The following is a 19,129-nucleotide window of genomic DNA, read 5'->3' on the forward strand; positions in this document are numbered from 1 at the left end:
AATGCTGGGGAGAAAGGCAGAAACTTACATTTTTAACAGTTCCAAAGTAATTTTTATTACATTAAAGTTGGAGAACTTCTGAAGTCAAGCTTACAATACAGATGGTGCAAACAATGTATAACTGCTGCCACTAGCATCAAGAGATCAAACTACCTAAGTTCTTTCTGTTACAAGTAATAGAAACTGGCACTACTTTATTGAAGAAAAAATTAATTGGAGGGGTGGGGTATTTGGTTGAATGATGCCCCCTGCCCAAAATATGTTTACATCATAATCTCCAGAACCTGTGAACATTACTTTATTTAGAAAAAGGATCTTCTTTTTTTTTTTTTTTTTGTACAGATAATTAAGTTAAGAATCTTGAGATGAGAAAATCATCCTGGGTTATCTAGGTGGGCCCTAAGTCCAAGAGCAAGTATCTTTATAAGAGACATACAGAGGGGAAAGACAGACGAGAAGACAATGTGCAGGCAGAGGCAGAGACGGGAGTGATGTAGCTATAAGCCAATAAGCCATAGCCATAGCTGGAGGACAAGGAACAGCATGTTCCCTAGAGCGGGAGGGAGTACAGCCCTGCTGACAACTGGAGTTTGGATTTTGCTTCTGCCACCAGAACTATGAGGGAATTAATATCTGTTGTTTTAATCCACCCACTTTGTGGTAATTTGCCACAACAGCTACTGGTACTCATACAGGTTGCATCCATGCCTCAGAAACAGCAGAATTAAGATAACTCTGGGCCCCTTGGTGGCAGGAGTTCCTACACTTTCTCCTGGTCTTATATTTCTGTATCTTTCAGTTCAAAATTTCAAATTCCTAGGAGAGAGAGTCTGGTTGTCCTAGGAGGGGACTGGTGTAAATGCATGGTAAGTGAGAGTCTGTCTTCATCAGCTGCACTTGCCAAGAAGGGAATATCACTGTGAACAGGGTACATTATATCTCAAACTTTCAGAATCTATGTTTCTCTCACTTTACTTTGACTTAGAATGGAATGTTGGCACAGATCAACCTTACCGATGTGAAATGAGATCGTTATGGTCACTTTGACAGAAGGGTGGATTCAGGTAATGTCACACGAACTCATCAAGCTAGGGAAATAAAAAGCAGAAGCGAAGTCAGGAGGCTCAAACCTAGAGAATCAGAGTCCCAGTGGTGCAATATGGGGAGCGGAAAATATTGTGGAAATTAAGCGCTGGAGGCATGAGCAGGAGGACAGGGGTTAATTAACAGCCTTCACGTTCCCTTCAGAAGCTCCGGTTCTTCCACCAAACTTCCTGTGCACAGAAAATGAGATGGCCTCACATACATTGGCTAAGTTTAAGGAAAGTCTGAATATTAATAGCATCGAGTATAAATCATTCAAAGCTAATTTGATTGGCCTCCCTGGCTGCTCCTTTGGGTTCAGTCTGCCTCAAGCTTCTCCTCCAAGGGAGATATAAATTCATGTCACTTTCTCTTTTTTAAACTTTTAATTTTGAAATAATTTCAGACTTACAGAATCACTGAAAAGGTAGTATAAAATAGCCCTAGTGAGCTATTTTGTAAAATATGCCTCAATTGCACTATCTGATGTTTTCTCCTGAACAGATGGTGTTATGGATCTGGGTAAAGAATGTCACACAAGTAATGGCCCTTCTCACATCATATCAGGGGCAAAGGTTGTCATGTGACTGATCTCTGTTGCTATTCACCTTGATAATTGAGTGGATTTTTACATAAGGTATGAGATATGTATTAAAGTCTTTTTTTTTTTTTCACATATGGTCAACTATTTGTTCCCATATGATTTGTTGGAAAGACTAGCATTTTCTCATTTAAATGCCTTTGCATCTTTGTCAAATTCAGTTGATTATATTTCTATGGGTGTATTTCTGGACTCTCTATTCTATTCCATTTATCTGTAGGTCTATCTTTTCACCAATACCACACTGCCTTTTTTTTTCTTCTAGTTTTATTTTGACATAATCAACACTGAATAATTTTAAGGTGTACAGTATAATGATTTGACTTATACACATCATGAAATGGTTATCACAATAAGTTTAGTGAACATCCATCACCTCATATAGATAAACATAAAATATTTTTCCCTTGATGAGAACTCTTAGGATTTACGATCTTAATAACTTTCACATGTAACACACAGCAGTGTTAATTATATTAATCATGTTGTACATTACATCTCTAATATTTATATTATAGCTGGAAGTTTATACCTTTTGACCACCTTTATCTAATTACCCTTCCCTCCACCCCCACCACCTACCCCCATCCCTGGTGGCCACAAATCAGATCTCTTTTTTAAGAATTTCTGTGTTTCTTTTTAAAGTATGGTTGATCTACAACACTGCATTAGTTGATGTAGGCAGAATGTGGCGGTCTCAGAAGGCAACAGTGGCCCTGAGGTCAGGGGGTGGTTAGTTTTTATGGGCTAGGTCATTTCATAGGCTAACATGTGGGAGATTATTCTAACTCTTTAGGGGAAGGGGCAGGGATTTCCAGGCCTTTGATAGTCAGCCTGGGAACTGTCATGGCACCTGCAGGTGTGTCATTTAGCATGCTGATGTATTACAGTGAGCGTATAATGAGACTCGAGTCCACTGGAAGTCTAATCTTCCGCCATCTTGGGCCAACTGTTTTTAGCTAGTTTTTGTTGTATCCTCAATGGCGGTGTCATTCTTTTAATGGTTGTGCCCTGCTCCCTTCCTTCCTGCCTCACTTTATGTGCATCAGAGCAATGGCTATTTGATTCTGAGTTTTAGGTGTTCCCTTTGACTTGCAACTCCGATTAGTTCTCTTTGCACAATCTTGTTCCTCTCCCAACCCTTACCTTGTGATATTTTGCTGTTGTCATTTGAAGTTTCTTATCTTCTTGGTAGGAGGTGGGAGTTGCAGCCTCTGTTGCTCTGATTAAGGCTCTTAACACCTGCCAGTGTCCCTGAGGTGTGGGGCATTCTCAGTTTTCCTGCCTCTCTCCTGGCTGCAGTTGTGGGTTCAACACTTAGTCCTGCCCTTTGTCCCAAGAATAGACCTTTTCTTCCTCCTGTTCCTTTTCCTCAGCTGCAAGGAGTGTTCCCTGATATCCTAAAGCCAGAAGCTTTATCCTCCTCTACCCCAACCCCGATGAATGCCTTTGTCATTCTGGGTGAGGTGTCTGGCCTTCCCTACAGGGCTACTGCCCCTCCAAGATCATATGGTTCTTTCTGATCTATTCTGTGAATCCTCAGTGGGGTTCATGGAGTCTTGTGAGCTTGCAAAAGTGAGAGGAGGTCATCTGGAGGATGTGACTACCAGTTGACCCAAAGCTGGACCTGGGAATCAGAGGCTCCTCACCCCTACCTGTCCTTGGAACATACATTCTGCCCACCATTCCCAGAGCGGGACCTGTTTTCAATGACTCAGACTTGAAAGAGGAATGTATTATTGAGCCCTTTTGGACTAAATATGTGACTGAATCCTGTTAAGGCCTCTGCACAAAATTTAAGACTCTTGGGGGTGGGGAGAGAGAGCTACTCATCTTCCAATTGCCCAAGACAAGATTCGATGCAAGTTCCCTTGCTTCTTAAATCTGCCACCCACCAACCAGGAGTGGTCTGCCTCTTCCTTCTGTCTCCCCTTGCCCTCCGTGAATGGGGGTCAACTTCAGATTTCAACCAGAGAAGCCCCTGAGGTTGCAAACCAACAAAAAGGGTGTGACTCCCCCAGTTTCTATAGCACCTAGGAGTGTCACACTGTTTCACCAGCCCACACACAGCCTTCATGTTTTCCAACTAGCAAGAGCTCTTATTACTAGTGTCCAGTTCCATCTACCCCAGGAACACAGCTATTTGCATGTCCACTCTCCCTGAAATCACTCTCTCTTCTTAGATTTGGGGTCAGTTATTTGTTCTGTGACCTCAGGTCTCCAACAAGCGTTTGCTTGTTTTAAACTAAGATTATTTTACAAGAGCAGTTTTCAGTTCACAGAAAATTGAAAAAGGTGCAGAAATATCCCATATATTCCCTTCCCTGTTTAAAGACTTGATGTAAAAGACTAGGTGGGAGTTCTGGGCATCTCCATTTTCACATGCCGCCTTGTCCTCCTGCGGCTCTGTGGTCCCTAATTCAGAAATGAGCACACCTTCGCTCCAGTCACCTGCGTGGTGCCCGCCTCCCCCCACCCCAATTCAGCTGTCTTGACAGGTGGAGGTGAGGATGGAAGACAAGGGAGGGTCGCTGTCCCCTACAGTGTAAACTGTACTGGCCGTGCCCCTGTCTGTCCCCTCTTGTATCCCCTGGGTCTGGTCCACATTCTAGACCTATCATGAAAACTATTCTATGAAGTTTCAATTTATATAACTATGATTCTCTATTCTATCTACTTTTATTAAGCATCTTATTCAATAGACTATTTTCAGTATTTTATTCATAAGATGAAAATCTAACTTGTTAATTCAGTATTATTAGTGTTAAATTAGACTACTGAATACAATGCATCTTATATCCAATTTTAAACAAGAGACAGTGGCAAACCATCACTACTCTTAAGAATGTAGTCTTAGGTTGTTTTAATTTGCTAATTGTGAAACCGTCCTTGTCAAACACAAAGGTACTTATGCTCAGGTGTAGAGATGAGTGTGAAAGAAATGACTCTAAGAACAGAGAACTCTACATTCTTCTTTACCAATGTAGAGATGGGTAGCCCTGGAAGTAGCGCCTTTCAAAATACTTACCGCCTTTGGAGATATTTCCTAAACTGATACCCAAACTCACTCCTGGTTAAACTTTTACTGTTCTCTTCCCTTGATCAAAGTTCATAACCATGGCAGTTGTCAGTTCCACTAGTGTAATTATGATTGTTGACATTGAATACAACTATATTCTAATTCTTTGACTTCTTTGCTGTTATTTTCCAAATTTCCTCTCTCCTCAACTCTAGGAAACCATAAATTAGGAATTTAATAGGAATAATATCCAGCAGCAATTATCTCTGTAACTGAGTTGAAATACATCTGTTCTGAAGATGGTTATACTCTATTTGGGAAGACTGGATATACCCATGGAACAGTCATTGCTAATACGAGACAGGATATCCTTAGTGCCAACTGAATTGTATAATCATGGTGCAGTCATCAAATGTCATCTTTGAAGCCCAGGGAAGGCCAAGTGGCAGTAACTTTAGCTAGCTCTCGTAGATACATACAGGCAGAGAGAAATAGTAGGATGTTTTAGATATGAGAAATTGTACTGGAAAAGCCATAGAGGCTAAAGTGTATATAACATGTTGTAGAAATACTGTCTAGACTCATGTAGTTTATATAAAAATTCAAAGAGTAGTATATAGCAAGCTCCTAGAAGTTTATTTCAACCCATTCCATGTTAGTGATAGATAAAACTGCTTCATTTACCCAAAGCTCTTCATTTTAGTCTGCTAAGCACCTTCTTCTTTCAGGGAACTGCTCTCTCTCAAACTCAACATGTAGTTCCAGTGGGAACAGGCTCTCTTCCTGCTGACCCCAGCCCTTCCCCATTGCTATCCCAAAGGCATTCAATAAGATACCTTCTTTAGGATTTGTGCATGTGGAATGACTTGAAGATATTTTCCTGCCCAATGAAAAACTATAAAAATGTGAACCTAAAGCTACCAGAGGCCACAGAGAAAGGGGGCAAGTAGAGAGAACTAAGAGACAGGCAGAGGATCCTAACGAAGTTCAAGCCACATCTTTTCTTCCTGGTATTTAGTTTTGTGAACCACTGACTTTCCCTTCTCACTCAGTCAAGCCAGTTTCTGTCGTTCATAAACAGGAATCCTGACTAATACGTGCAATAAATAAGAGGTCCCTAAATGCCAGATAAAGATGTTTGGATTTGAAGAGCTAACTGTGGTGACTGTGAGGTCCTATCTACCTGAGAATCTTTCATTTTAATAATATTTACAGATAAACACAATAGGCACCACTGAGGGCTTAAGAAAGGTATTGATATTTGCAAGGCAGCATTTCAAGATGATTCTGGCAGGAGAGTATAGAATGGGTTGGAGCAGAAATAGGCTAGAGACAATTAAACCAGAAGAGCTGACTATTAGAACAGCTCAGCCATGAAGTAAACAGACAGCTCAGACTGGGGATGGGAGCCCAGAGTGGAAGAGAAAGGTCACATTAGAGAAGCATTAATCTTTCCAGAAGAGTCATCAGAGGAGAAGCACCATCACTGGCATTGGGTTATGACTAATGGATTGAGATTCCTGTCTTTTTCCAACTATTTAATACAAAATAAATTTCCCATTTCCTTGGGTTTTCTTGAGTCTTTTCCCAGGGAAATCCACCTCATCTTTTGAGACACAGAAGCTTAAGTCATATTTTCACAAAAATCCTTCTAACTTAAATAAAGACATCTTCCAAGTTGACACATCTATAACAACGTTGGTTTTTCATGACTCACTGACTTCAGCCGAGGGGATGTAACCAGAGCAGATCATGCACAAACCCGTGTCATTCTCATGGAATCACAGGTTTCTGGGAGACAACATGAAGTCATCTGTTCATCTCTCCTGCCCTAATCCAGTCATCCCTAAACCATTCTGGAGAGTGATGACCTTGGATTTAAGCATTGTAAAAGCGTCCTGTTGCTACAGTGATTCTCTCACGACATATACACACAGACACACACAGCTAATGGAACCCAATTCTAGGACTAACCAGCTCTCACTCTGAAATTGACACTGGGCAAAAATGATTTAACAAAAATCCCTACTTGGAATCTGAGAGCAGCTGGGCCTTTCTAGATTGTTCCAACCCAGTGTTGATCAGACATACATAACCTAGCCATAAGCATCACTTGGGATGTTTACTCAAAATGCACATTCCCAGAACACTTCCAGGATGATTTTGATTCCATGGGTCAGAAATGGGATGCTAGAAATTCTTATTCAGCAGTTTTGGAAATGATTGTATCTAATCCTTGAGAATCCAAATGAGGCTGTGAGAAATTAAATTGCACAGCAGATAAAAGAACCCAAGAGCTCCTCAGTCTTACTAAGACTCTTGTTTAACTTTGTGCTTCTTTTAATGAAGATGGGGAACAACTAGCTCTCCCTCTTTGGGTGCATTTCATCACACTGTGCCTGTATCTATCATTGCATTTATCAAATGACAGTTTAACTGTCTCTCTTGTTGCTCATGGTAATGGGAATAATAAAATAGCAATAATAATAATCACTATCATTTATTACATGCTTTCCTGTTATCCCCAGATTTGGGTCTATTTAGTTTCTTAGAAAACAATGTTCTGTAAAGCCAAAAGCCAGGAAGTCCCTGATTCATCTTCCAACTTTCCATTGCTTCTACACTGACCTTGGAACTCACAGTAAACACCCTTTGAGAACTTGCTAGGAACACAACCCTCCACTTAAGCCCATAATAAACATCATCTCATTATATCTCAACAACCCCATTAGTTGACTCTCCCTAACCCACTTACTACATCACCATTTTACTAAACCCTCACAGCCCTAGCAGCTGACATCCATCATCTTAAAAAAAAAAAAAAAATTGAGACCTCTATTATTATCTACCACATGGACTGGGTGTAACACTTGCCTGATCTAGTCACAGCCATCCTCCCAATGATCTATCCTGATTGACACCTTTGGATTTTAGCTTGAGATGCCAAACATCACCCCTGAAATAGGATGACAGTAAGAGTCTAGAGAGGAAAAAGTCACACTTTTGAAAAACAGAATCCACTAGCCAGGATTCCAAAAGTAATGGTTTTGGATGGAAAATTCCATCTGCTTTTTTGTGGTGTCTGGATCAGATTTTTCCCTCCAGCCAGGAGACTATGCCACTCAAAGAATCTGCCTTGGATGGCGACAAGATGTATTCTGCTATTAAGCACTCGTGGCAAGGAAAGCATCAAGGATTTGCTTACTAAGAGGAGAAAAAGAAGAGCTGCAAAAGAAGCAGCTTTGCTAAAGCCTCCAGAATAAACTTCTGTTTAAACCCAAACCGTGAAGTTGAAACTGGGTATTAAAAAACGCTTAAAGCCAGCAGACTTGCACTTAGGTGTAGCTGGCACTTTTCCTAATTATTTGAAAATAGCCTCTGCTGACTAAGGCACATTTAAAGAGTAGGTTTCTAGAAAAAAATAAAATTTGTTGGGATCTGGGAATAAAAAAATAAGAGCAGATCCCACTTAGAAATAAGTAGCCATCTTTCTCAGAAGCAGGCCCATGTGAGTGAATAAACCTTCGGTAAAGGAAAAGGGTTTTAAAGTGAGACACACCTGATTTAAAATCCTGTCTCTTATCCTAAGCAGTGTGATTGCTTTGGGGCTCAGCCCCTCTGTCCATATAATCAATAGACTAAAACCTCAGAAGCTCATTTGGACATCCCATGTAAGTTGCTAACATAGTACACAGCATAGTTAACAAGTGCCTTCAAAAACCTCTTCCTTCACAAGAGAGAAATTCACAAGAAGGATGGCTCCCAGCCATTCTGTGTGATCATTTTGAGGGACATGAGAAAGGAGCATTCCTCCAGAAAACTATGCCGGTTATTTGGTTGAGAGTTGTAACCACTTCACCACAAAATGGAAGAGCGGCAAGTCAGGAGAAGGCAGTTAAGGAGATGAGGAGGGATCCGCAGGCCTGGCTTTCATTCTGGGCCCCAGACATTCTGGGCCACCCTGGGCAAGTCACTGAAGCTTATAGAGTGCCCATGGCAGTGGGGTCATGCAGAGTACAGACACTGGGCACCTGCAGCTCAGGTGGCTTGTGATAAATGTGGCACCAAGAACCTGCAGGTGTCATAGAGACAGCAGATGCAGACATTGCAGAGACGGTCTCCGTGCACGCGCACGCCAGAGATGGTGAGTTTTTCAATTATGAGAAGACACTCTTTAAGACAGAACTCTAACAGTCACTGACATTTGAGAGGCTGAGTTAGCATACCCCAACCCCTTCAAAGTCAGACAGTTCTCTGAGTGTTCAGTGAAGCCACATCAATCACTTTGACCTCCTTTTGATGAATCTGGATAAAAGAAACGCTCTCAAAGAATCATTCCAACTGGAGATAATCTTAAAGGACAGGAGAAAACAGCAATCACTGAGCATCTGTCATGCGCCAAGATCTTCCCTTTTTATGTTCATTCTCTTAACAGCTTTACAAATTAAGCCTTAATATTACCATCTTAAAGATAAAGCGCTATGGCCCAAGCAGAATAAGTTCTATGCCTGCTATTTCATAGCAAGTAAGTAACAGGATAGACTTTGAACTCTATTTTGTCTTTAAAATCCTTGTTATTTCACTGTATCACATGGGCCCAAAGGCACTGGAGAAGTCAGAGAGTGATCGATCAAGAATCAAGAGGTGGGCATTTACAAGTTGCATTTAATGTTCTCTGCATTTTCTTTTTGCCCTAGTGTTGAGGGGGAACTGGTTTAACACAACTCTGAGTTATGTCATGTTAGTGTCCACCTATTCTGTTTCCACCCCAAGTGGGTGAACAAATGTAATTCTGATACTATTAGCCAGGGTTAGCACAGATCTCATAGGTCAAGGGCAAAGTCCTTCATAAGACTGCCCTGACTTCAAAGGCCGGCCACAAATTCCAGGGGGTCCCCAGGCCACCCACACTGGCTACAAAAAAGGGGTTCCTACAACCCCCTCAGGTCTGATAATTTTCCAGAATGACTCACAAAATTCACTACACTTATGATACTCCTGGGAGCAAGATCTAGAGGGTCCTGAGAGGATCTATGCCCTTTCCTTGTGGAATCAGATGCATCAACCCTCCTAGCACGTCAATAATGTGTTTACCAATCAGGAAGCTCCACTGTCGAGTTTTTATTGGGGTTTCATTACATGAGCATGATTGATTGAACTCAATATCTAGCCCTCTTCCACAGCCCAGAAGTCAAGACAGGTGAGCATCCCAACACTAATCAACATGGTTTGTCTTTCTTAAGACCAGCCCCCATGCTAGAAAGTATCTAGGGGGCCGACATTTGTAATTTTATAAGCATAAAAAAGACACTCTTCACCAGTTGGAATAGTTCAAGGATTTAAGAGTTTCCCATGAACACAGGTCAGTAAAAGTCTTTATCATATACCACCACCTACCCCACCCCACTTCCCAGACTTCTCTTTCCTAGCATCCTCCACTCCATCAGAGGCACCACCAACCACCTTTTAAGCCTCCACCTTAAAACCTGAAGCTGTCTTTGGCTCTGCTTTTCCTTTGCCCTTCTCAGGTAGGATGATTCCCCTTGGTTGATTTTCTTCTCCAGGTTTCGTAGTTTCAACCTCTCCTTTCCACTTTCTACTACCATCATTACCACTGCTGTTCAGAATTCAAACCCACAGGAGCCTAAGTTGTCGTCCAACTTCCTGGCTGATCTGCCTGGCCCCCAGTTTCATTTACTTCATTTCTTCTTGTACATAACTCTCAGATCAATCTTTGTTAAATATCTCAGTAATCAGCAGTAATCGAATCCTCTAAGCAGTTTGTGTGGGAATCCTTTACTGCAGACATAAGGCACCCTGTGATGTCATGCTTATTTGCCTTTTGCTCAAGAAAGAACAGAAAAGCCACTGGAGTTCTAAATAGTCTTGAGGAAAAGCACACACTGTGGTATCTGGAATGAACACTGATTCAAGGATTCAGAAGGCTTAGGTTTGAATCCTGGCTCAACTGCAAGCCACACCTACCTCCACTGCAGAGGCATTGCACAGGGCAGAGGTGGAACACAGGTTATTAAACCTAGAAAACCTAATCTGCAGTTAAAGGGATATTGTTCACTCTCACCACACATTTGTCTAAACCCTTCCTTTTAAGGCTTCCTATTGCCGCTGAAACAAATTCCCATGAACGGTGGTTTTAAACAATGCGAATTAATTTTCTTCTTATAGTTCTGGAGGTCAGAAGTCCAAACCAAAATGAGTCTCACTGGGCTAAAATTAAGGTGTTGGCAAGGGTGCGTTCATTCTGGATGCTCTGGTGTAGAATCTGTTTCCTTGTCTTTTCCAGCTTCTAATTCCTTGAGTCTGTTCTCCATCTCCAAAGCTAGCAGCATTGAACTGAGTCCTTTTAGTTGCCACCTCTCTGGTTCTCTTTATTCTGCCTCCTTTGTCCACAGTTAAGGACCCACATGACTACAGAGGGTTCACCTGGATAACCAAGCTAAGACTCCATTTTAAAGTCAGCTGACTAACAACCTTAATTCCATCTGCATCCTTACTTCCCTTTTGTTATATAAGGTAACATATGCAGAGGCACCAGAGATTAGGATACGGACATATTTGGATGGGGGGGCATTATTCCATCTCATGCTGAATTCAGGTTCACGACCTATGAAGCTTTCCCTGATGACTCTCACCTGTATTGTTCTCTCTGATCTAGTAGTTTTCAATCTCGTCTGCACATTGGAGTTACCTGCGGCAATTTTAAAAAGATTGCCGTCCTGGCCCCCTTCTTAAGAGATGTGGATTAACTGGTCCAAGGTGTGACCTGAACAAAAGACTTTTTATAAAACTCCCACAATGATTCTAAAATGCAGGCAAGATTAGTAACCACTGCTCCAGTGAATTTTTGTATTTTCATCTTATCTGTCAATGGAGAAAGGTGGTATCGCAGGATGATTTAAAAGAGGATAGTCAAATTGCCTGTTTTGAAACTTTTTGGTCCCACTTCCAACTAGTGGTCAGATCTTGAGCCTTTTATGCAATTACTTGGTGCCTATGTTTCTTCATTTGTAAACTGGGGAGAATAATAATGCCTCACAGAGTTGTTAAGAAGATTAAATGATATAATACAAGAAAAGCATCTAGTGTAATACATGGCGCAGAGTGTGCTCCCAACCAATACTAGCTCTAAGAGTGTTTTGTGACCGGTCACCTTATCTTTGAAATTCACCTACAGGCTTCACCTAGGCATAACCAGCCCCTCTGTCTGCGGTTCTCAAAAAACACTTGTTATTTGATGGATAGGAAACAAGCAAGAGTGGCCAAACCACATGATTGCAACATTAAGTCATAAATCTTATTTTCTTTTTAGTATAGTTTTGCCATATCTTTGCTTTCCAAGTATCTTTAACCAGTGTAACCTGGATACACATTAGAATAATTTTGGAAGCTTTTTAAAAAATATCAGGCCCAGGGCCCACCCCCCAGAGATATTAACTTAATTGGGGCCCAGGTATCAGTTGTTTTTTTTTTTTAATTCTCCAGGTAACTGTAATACACAGCAAGGAATGAGAATTTCTGACCTGGACTAAATGTCTACAACTCTTGTAATCTGGGTACAGCTGTCCCTTGGAGTCCATGGGGGACTTGTTCCAGGACTCCTACTGATATCAAAGTTGAAGGATGCTCAAGTCTATTACATAAAATGGCACAGTAGAGTTGGCTTCCACATTTGCAGGTTCTGCATCCCCGATTCAACCAACAGTGGATTCAGCCAACTACGAATTGAAACTGTAGTTGCTTGAACCTGTGGATGCAGAACCCTCCATGCAGAGGCTGACTGTACTTCTAATGAAGCTAGTGAGATATGCCTGGAAATGCCATGAGGGGTCTATTGACTGGGAGAGACTGTAGTAAAGGAAAAAGTGAGGAAAGAGAAGAGAGAAAAAAAAAAAGGAGAAACCAGAAATAGAGAAAGTAAGAAAAAGAAGATGGTCAAATTCACCTAGGAGGTTATCTCCTGACCACATATTGGCATTCGAGCCCTGTATTAACTGTGCTCTTCCATCCCAATTAGGTCTTTAAGAAGGGACGGGCATCTCTCTTTAAGGAGAATCTCATTAAAGGAATGGAAATTCTTCACCCTCCCCAGAGTAGGTACTCAAAATACATTACAGCAAATCTGAATCCAGCCACTGTACAGATTTTATTCTGTGGCTACTCAGGTAGGTAGTACTGGAAGAGGTGTGAAAACAGCCTAAGTTGAAAGTTTGGGGCTAGTCCGTAAACAACCCTAGAGAGGAAATTCGTTGCTCACCCTGGGGGGCCACGGGTCACTATGGGGACTGCAAGGGACATGAGTCACAGGAGACAATTACTCAAGAAAGTTGCCCAATCTCCTAACATCCGGTGGTGGACAGAGGCTCTAAGTAACCTCAAGGTGACTCCCAGGCACGGAACAGCCAGCAGCAGCAGGCAGGTGGCCGCAGCACAGAGAACTTTCCTATCTGCTGCAAAGGGATCTATAGCAAAAATCACGCCATAACTTACATTTTCATACCTTTTATAATTTATAAAATCCCTTCCCATTTACGATCTCACCTGGTTTTTTATTTTTTCAGGGGAAAAAAAAACTTTGTAAGATACATAGGTCAAATATCATCCCCATTCTTGAGATGAAAAGCCAAGTCTGAGGCAGTGAGTGAGTGGGTGATGGAGATAAAGGCTTCTGATCTTAGCTCTTTCTGGATGCACCTCTTTTTAAAGAAAAGGATAATCAGCTGTGGCATAGACAATTACAAAATAAACTACAAGTATTTAAAAACAAATTATCAAGGTGCTGAAAAATGAGCATCAGTAGAGCACAAGTATTTAAAAACAAATTATCAAGGTGCTGAAAAATGAGCATCAGTAGAGCACCAGTAAGACTTCATCCTTCCTAGGAAATTTGAGTTCGGGGAAGTACTTCGAGACTGAATAACAGCCATTTCCAATGGGAAATGGAGTTTAATGTAAACAGTATTTGCAAGCAGAAGGAAGTCATATATATAGAAAACATGCTTTTGGAATGAAAATGAAATCTTATTTGCCAAATGTTATTGTGTTAAAAACCAGGCACTTTCTTAATCATAGCTGCTGATTGTTAAATGTCTGACTAGCAGAACAATACAAGATTCTTGACACACATTAGCTGTCTGATCCTAACAACTGCCCCGCAAGATCGGTCATTATTACAAGACTGTTCTCAGTTCACATACGAGGAGACTGAGGTGCACCCGGTTCTCTGGTGGACGGCAGGGCCATGATTCAGACCCAGGTCTCTCCGACTCCGAGCTCATGCTTTTTCCACTGCTCTACGCCATCTCCTCCAAGCCCATAATTAAGCAAAATAATATGCTCTTCACAAATGAAAAGATCTCATGCACAAAAGTGACGAGACAACATTTGGTTGATCGGCTTCCAAATATGCGGCGGATCCTTTTTCTGGAAACCGCATTTGGCTTCAGGGGCCTCAAGTCCAGACAGTTTTGATGACATAAGTCAAGGTCTCCGTGGATGTTGGCCTTGAGTCTGAAATAGTTCTGAGCCCTCCCGTCCTGGCGTCTCCCCTGCACCCCCGACTCCCACCAAGCTTAGACCGCCCACTGCCCTTGCAAGTGGCTGAGAAGACAAGGTCGTGGGGTTTGAAACAAAATACACTGCGATCTCCTTCCTCACCCCAGTAACTATTTCCACTACTCTCACTCTCTCCAGAGCTTATTCTCAGCTCTGTAGGACTTCATGTTTGTTTGTTTTGCTCTTAGCTCTAAAAAGGACTCCAAGTAGCAGTTCAAGACTTTTATAAAATTATTCGTCATCACTTAGAACAATCCAGAGGGTGGCTAAAAAGAAATGATGCTCTGTGACGGGGTGCTTGAGACCAGATTTTAGGTATAATCTGGATGGTTGGTTTCTCCCCACTGCCATCCCCATCTACCTTATTTTAGTCAAAGAGCATCTTCCCTCAAGTCTGAAAGTCAGTTAACAGAACCCTGCCCCACGTTCTCCTCACACTCAACAACTTGACCTTCGAGTTCTCGGAACCCTGAAGCTGTGGTTTCTCTATGTGTTGCCATCTCCCCTCAGTCTTCCTTGAGATCTTTTCCCTTTCCTACAAGGATTTAGCTTCTGTTAAAAGGAAGCAATAGAAAAGTAGTGAAAAGGGGCAATGGAATTAAAGTCCAAAGGACTCAGTCCATGTTTGCTTCCCTTTTCCCTCACTCAGCTGATGGGGTTGACTATGGACTAGTCATCCAGCAGCTGAAGCCCTCTTTTCTCATCTATAAATGAGAGATCATGTAATGCTTGCCCTACTTACAAAGCTTCAGTAAGGATCAGGGGAAAGTAGATGACAAAGAACTCAGTAAATTAAAGGTAAATATTAATTTACTCACCAGCCACTCACATGACGAGAGCCTATGCTTTCAGAGAGCTCCCTTTAAAAGGGGGAGGCAGAGTTGGAAGTCGATTACTGTATGTCGCAATGTGGTGGAGAAACGTACAGAGTCATGGGGGCTTGGAGAAGGGAGCCCGGCTGATGTCTGGGGACATGGGGAGGCTAGCCAGGCTCCAGGGAGAATCCAGAGAGGAATTCCGTGAAGGAGGAACAGGCATTTTCTGAGAAAACAAAGGAGCAAAGGGCATCTCAGAAGTAAGACCAGCATATACAAAGAGCCTCTTACACTAATGTGAATTTTGTCTCCTAAGTGCCAGGAAGACAACAGCTACTCTGAAGCAGGAAGTGAAATAAGAAGTCTGTTAGAAAAAAATCATTTTAGAGGCAGTGGGGAAAGGAAAACATGAGAAAAATTAGTTGTTATTGTTGTTACTGTTATTATGAGAGGTTATCTCCCACTGGAGCCGGAATAGAGACTGAGTGATGATTGAGCCAAGGATTCAGTTATCCTCTGCACAGAGGAGAGTGAATCCTGGAGAAAGGCTGGGAAGGGGAAAGAGACATTGGTCTTCATCCAAGGTAAGGTGACATCCCTGAGCAGGATAAAGGTTTCCGTTCGAGGGAGTGGAGATTCTTACATTAATTCTGAGAAGGAGCAGATGCTGGTAAGGGGAATGAACCCCAGAATGGCAAAACATCTCTAAGTCTGGATTCAAAGGAGACTCAGTAAGTTCAATAACATTCTTTGGATGTGCAAGAAAGATGTCTTCTGATACAGGAAGGCATTTCTGTAGGGATGCAGGGAGGCCCCTGGAAGGGACTCCAGAATACACTTGGGCGTATGATGGCTGAGTCTTTGTGCTAAACAGCAGTGTGCTTCTCCCTGATTTTAATTCCTTCTATTATCCCTGAGACATCAGCCATGTCATGAAACCTTATCAACTGTGTCCCAGCTGTTCTGTGGTGAAATAAATATGAAGCTTGTCCAGGCTAGGACCATAGTGACAGAGAGAAGCAGCGGGAATAATGGTTCATATTTACTGAACGTTCTCTATGTGCCAGGAATGAAGTGTTAGGAGCTTAAGTGGATCACCTTATTTTGTCAACAATCTTGAGATCACAGAATTCTAGTTAGTCTCAGTTTACAGATAAGAAAGCGAAGGTTAAATAACTTGCCCAAATCACACAGCTGAGATGTGGGCTTCTGTCTCCAGAGACACCTGCCTTTGCTGCTACCCTGGATACCTCCCAGCTGAGGCTCGCAATGGGGTGGAAGCTTCGGTCTGAGGTAGCGATGGCCACACCCAGCACGGAGCGGATGTGAAGGATACTGACAGTGTCATGGGAGCTGTTTGAGGTGGAGCCATCATTTTGGACCCATTGCTGAATGGCAGAAGTGCAGGCAACCACCCACATCCACACTGGGGTTGATGGTGGATGAGGCTTGGGGCTCCTCTGAGAGCCAGCAGAAAGGTCAGGGGACCTTAAAATGAAGACCAAGCTCCTGTCCATAGTAATGAGTGGCATCAAGGCAGCAAACTTCAGCCTAACCTGTGTGGCTGTCTGTTATGTCCACAAGCTGGTGAGGCCTGAGCAACATCCAGATTGCCATTACATGACAATGAGTATGTGAAAGAGAATAAAGAGGAAAATATCAAGAAATTACAAAATGGCCCCTAATCAAATTTCAGACTTGAAAATTCCCGAGCAAAGACTCTATTCTACATAGGCCCAAACAAATTACACGCTGACAGCATGCTGTTTTTAGAGCCCTCTGGCTTTATCTGCTGTTCCATTATCAACTCTGCTGTTACTAATGGATTTTCTTGTGAAACCAATACTTGGCAGTGCATGGAAGAAGCTGGCGGCAGCATCAGAAATTCCCTTAAAGGCAGATCACATCAATGTCTACCTGGGGGTCTCATGAACAAGGCCACTGCCTTCAAAACCAGTCCCAACGGAGCTGTAGGGGGTCTCAGCCACGGTGTCTCACTCTCTCATGGTGAAACCTCTCCATTTCCACAATCTTTAGAGAAAGCTCCACTGTTCATAGATGGCGCCACCATCAGAACTTCTCCTAATAAGGCAACCGAATGTTCGTTAAGCTCCCCGCCACTCAAAACGTGGACATGCAAATTATCAGCAGAGGCAGCGTCTGGAAGCCTGTTAGAAATGCAGCGTCTCAGGTCCCACCCAAGACAAAATGAATCAGATTCTCCATTTTAACAAGATCCCCAGGCGATATGCATGTGGGTTAAAATTAAGAAGCACAGCTTAAGATTGCTAGAGATCTTTAAATATCAGACACCCCACAGGATAGTGTCCACATTCCAGCAGTAACCCGAGTATGAGTTTGTGCCTCTTAATCAGTTGGGGAATCCATTAACTATTGACCTCTCAACATGCATCTCCGACTCTGCTAAGCACTGATGGAGATACCAAAAAAAAAAAAAAAAAAAGTCAAGTTATGAATCCTGTGAAGTGCATCTTTAGGATTCCGCTGGAGAAAGCAAATATGCATATGCTCAGATGACCTTTCAGAAAAGTAAGTCAGACCCTGTATGAAATGACCAGGGCTCCCAGATGCCAACTAGACCAAGTCTAGTCTCCAGCAGAGCAGAAGAAGCCTTTTAACAGCTTGGCGTACACCTTCCTCCCCAGCTTGATCCATGGCCACCATCTCTCCCCAGTGCTTCGTTCCAGTCACACTGAACTCGACAGTCCTTGACTGTGCACAGCTGGCCCTCATTTCCATGCCTTGCGCTTGCAGAATGTCTCTGCCTCTTTCTGCCCTTCCCTCTTTTTATGACAACTTTGTTTAACTCTTTAGAATTTCTTGTCTTCTTTCTCAGGAAGCTTTTCTTTGGCTTCAAATTTGAGGGACTGTGTGGCCCCTCTAGGGCATTTCCATTGCAAATTCTGTTTACGGCTGTCTCATAGACACGAGGCACCCAGTAAGTGGTTGGAAGAAATTAAAACGGCATAGCAAACAGCTACAAATCAGTGATGCGATCGGTCAGCATCACAGCCTCCACCTGAGACACACCAGTGAGCTCTGTCCCAGGTTCTCAGTGCCCTAATCCTTTGCACTCAGGCTTCTCTCAGGAATCACCTGAAGACAAAGGGTTTGTGAAGATAGCTGCTCCTTTCTGAAGAAAGGTAGAGGCCTTTGTGGTTCCTTCTCATGGGGTGTCTAACAAGAGACTGCCGGACTGTGTGGGGAGAAGCTCTCTTGGGAATCGAGGTAGAGCTATTTCTAATTCTGCCTGAGAACTACTATATGACTATCAATAACGGGAAGACAGAGAACGGAAGGGAATGTTTATTTAGTATTTATTTTGTGTCTGGTGCTTTGTGGATGTTCACTCCCCCAATCCCAGCAACAGCCTCTTGTACTATTCCTGCAGCTCCTCCAGTGATGGAAATTAAAGCGTGTTTCAATGGCGCTTCCAACTTGTACTTTTCCCTGCATGTTTTGCTGCTTCCTTTCACTTAAGCTATCCGGGGCTCAGTTTCTGAACTGGAACATGAACGGATTGTGCTCGATTATGTCCTTGGTCTTTTTTAGTTCTAACCTCAATGAGTTTACCAGGACAGTGGAGTTTCTCAATCTTAAGGCAACTTCCTCTGGCGCCTGTCTGTTAGTGCAGTACTATGCACCAGGCGGTAATCGCTCACTGAGTGGAAGAACTGAGTTTCATCACCTAGGCGGCCCTGGGAGATAAAGACAGTATGACATGGTGTTCTAGTTAACTAGGTTTACTCACAGTTCCCGAACCCACCTTGCATATTCCTGTTTCTTCGCTATTGCCTTCTCCACTTATTAAAGTCTACTGCTTTCAAAGTTCAGCTCCTCTAGGCAGGCTTCTCTGGTTGCCAATGAACCAAGCCCCATGGTAAGGAACATGGGATTATTCTGGCTGATTTAGGGATGGAGTCAGTCCCATCTAAACCTTGGGCTGCTACATAATGAAGGAAGAGTAGAATGGAGGATGGGAGGCAACCTCAGTGTCCAATATATTTCTTCATGGGG

At 42.6% G+C, this 19,129-nt stretch overlaps 1 protein-coding gene across 5 annotated transcripts in view; it reads right to left on the reverse strand.

Moving 5' to 3' along the window:
* The window catches only part of COLEC10 (collectin subfamily member 10), a 397,848-nt gene that overhangs the window by 164,701 nt on the left and 214,018 nt on the right, over window positions 1-19,129 (reverse strand). The window contains exon 6 of one of the 5 annotated variants that reach the window (XM_032468086.1): window positions 1,015-1,088. The exons of the other annotated variants lie outside the window; for them this stretch is intronic. The gene's annotated coding sequence lies outside the window, so the exon portion shown is untranslated. The remainder of the gene's footprint in view (window positions 1-1,014; window positions 1,089-19,129) is intronic. 5 annotated transcript variants of the gene reach the window in all.

The sequence above is a fragment of the Camelus ferus genome, chromosome 25 (genome assembly GCF_009834535.1).
Source record: "Camelus ferus isolate YT-003-E chromosome 25, BCGSAC_Cfer_1.0, whole genome shotgun sequence".
NCBI classification, from domain to species: domain Eukaryota; kingdom Metazoa; phylum Chordata; class Mammalia; order Artiodactyla; family Camelidae; genus Camelus; species Camelus ferus.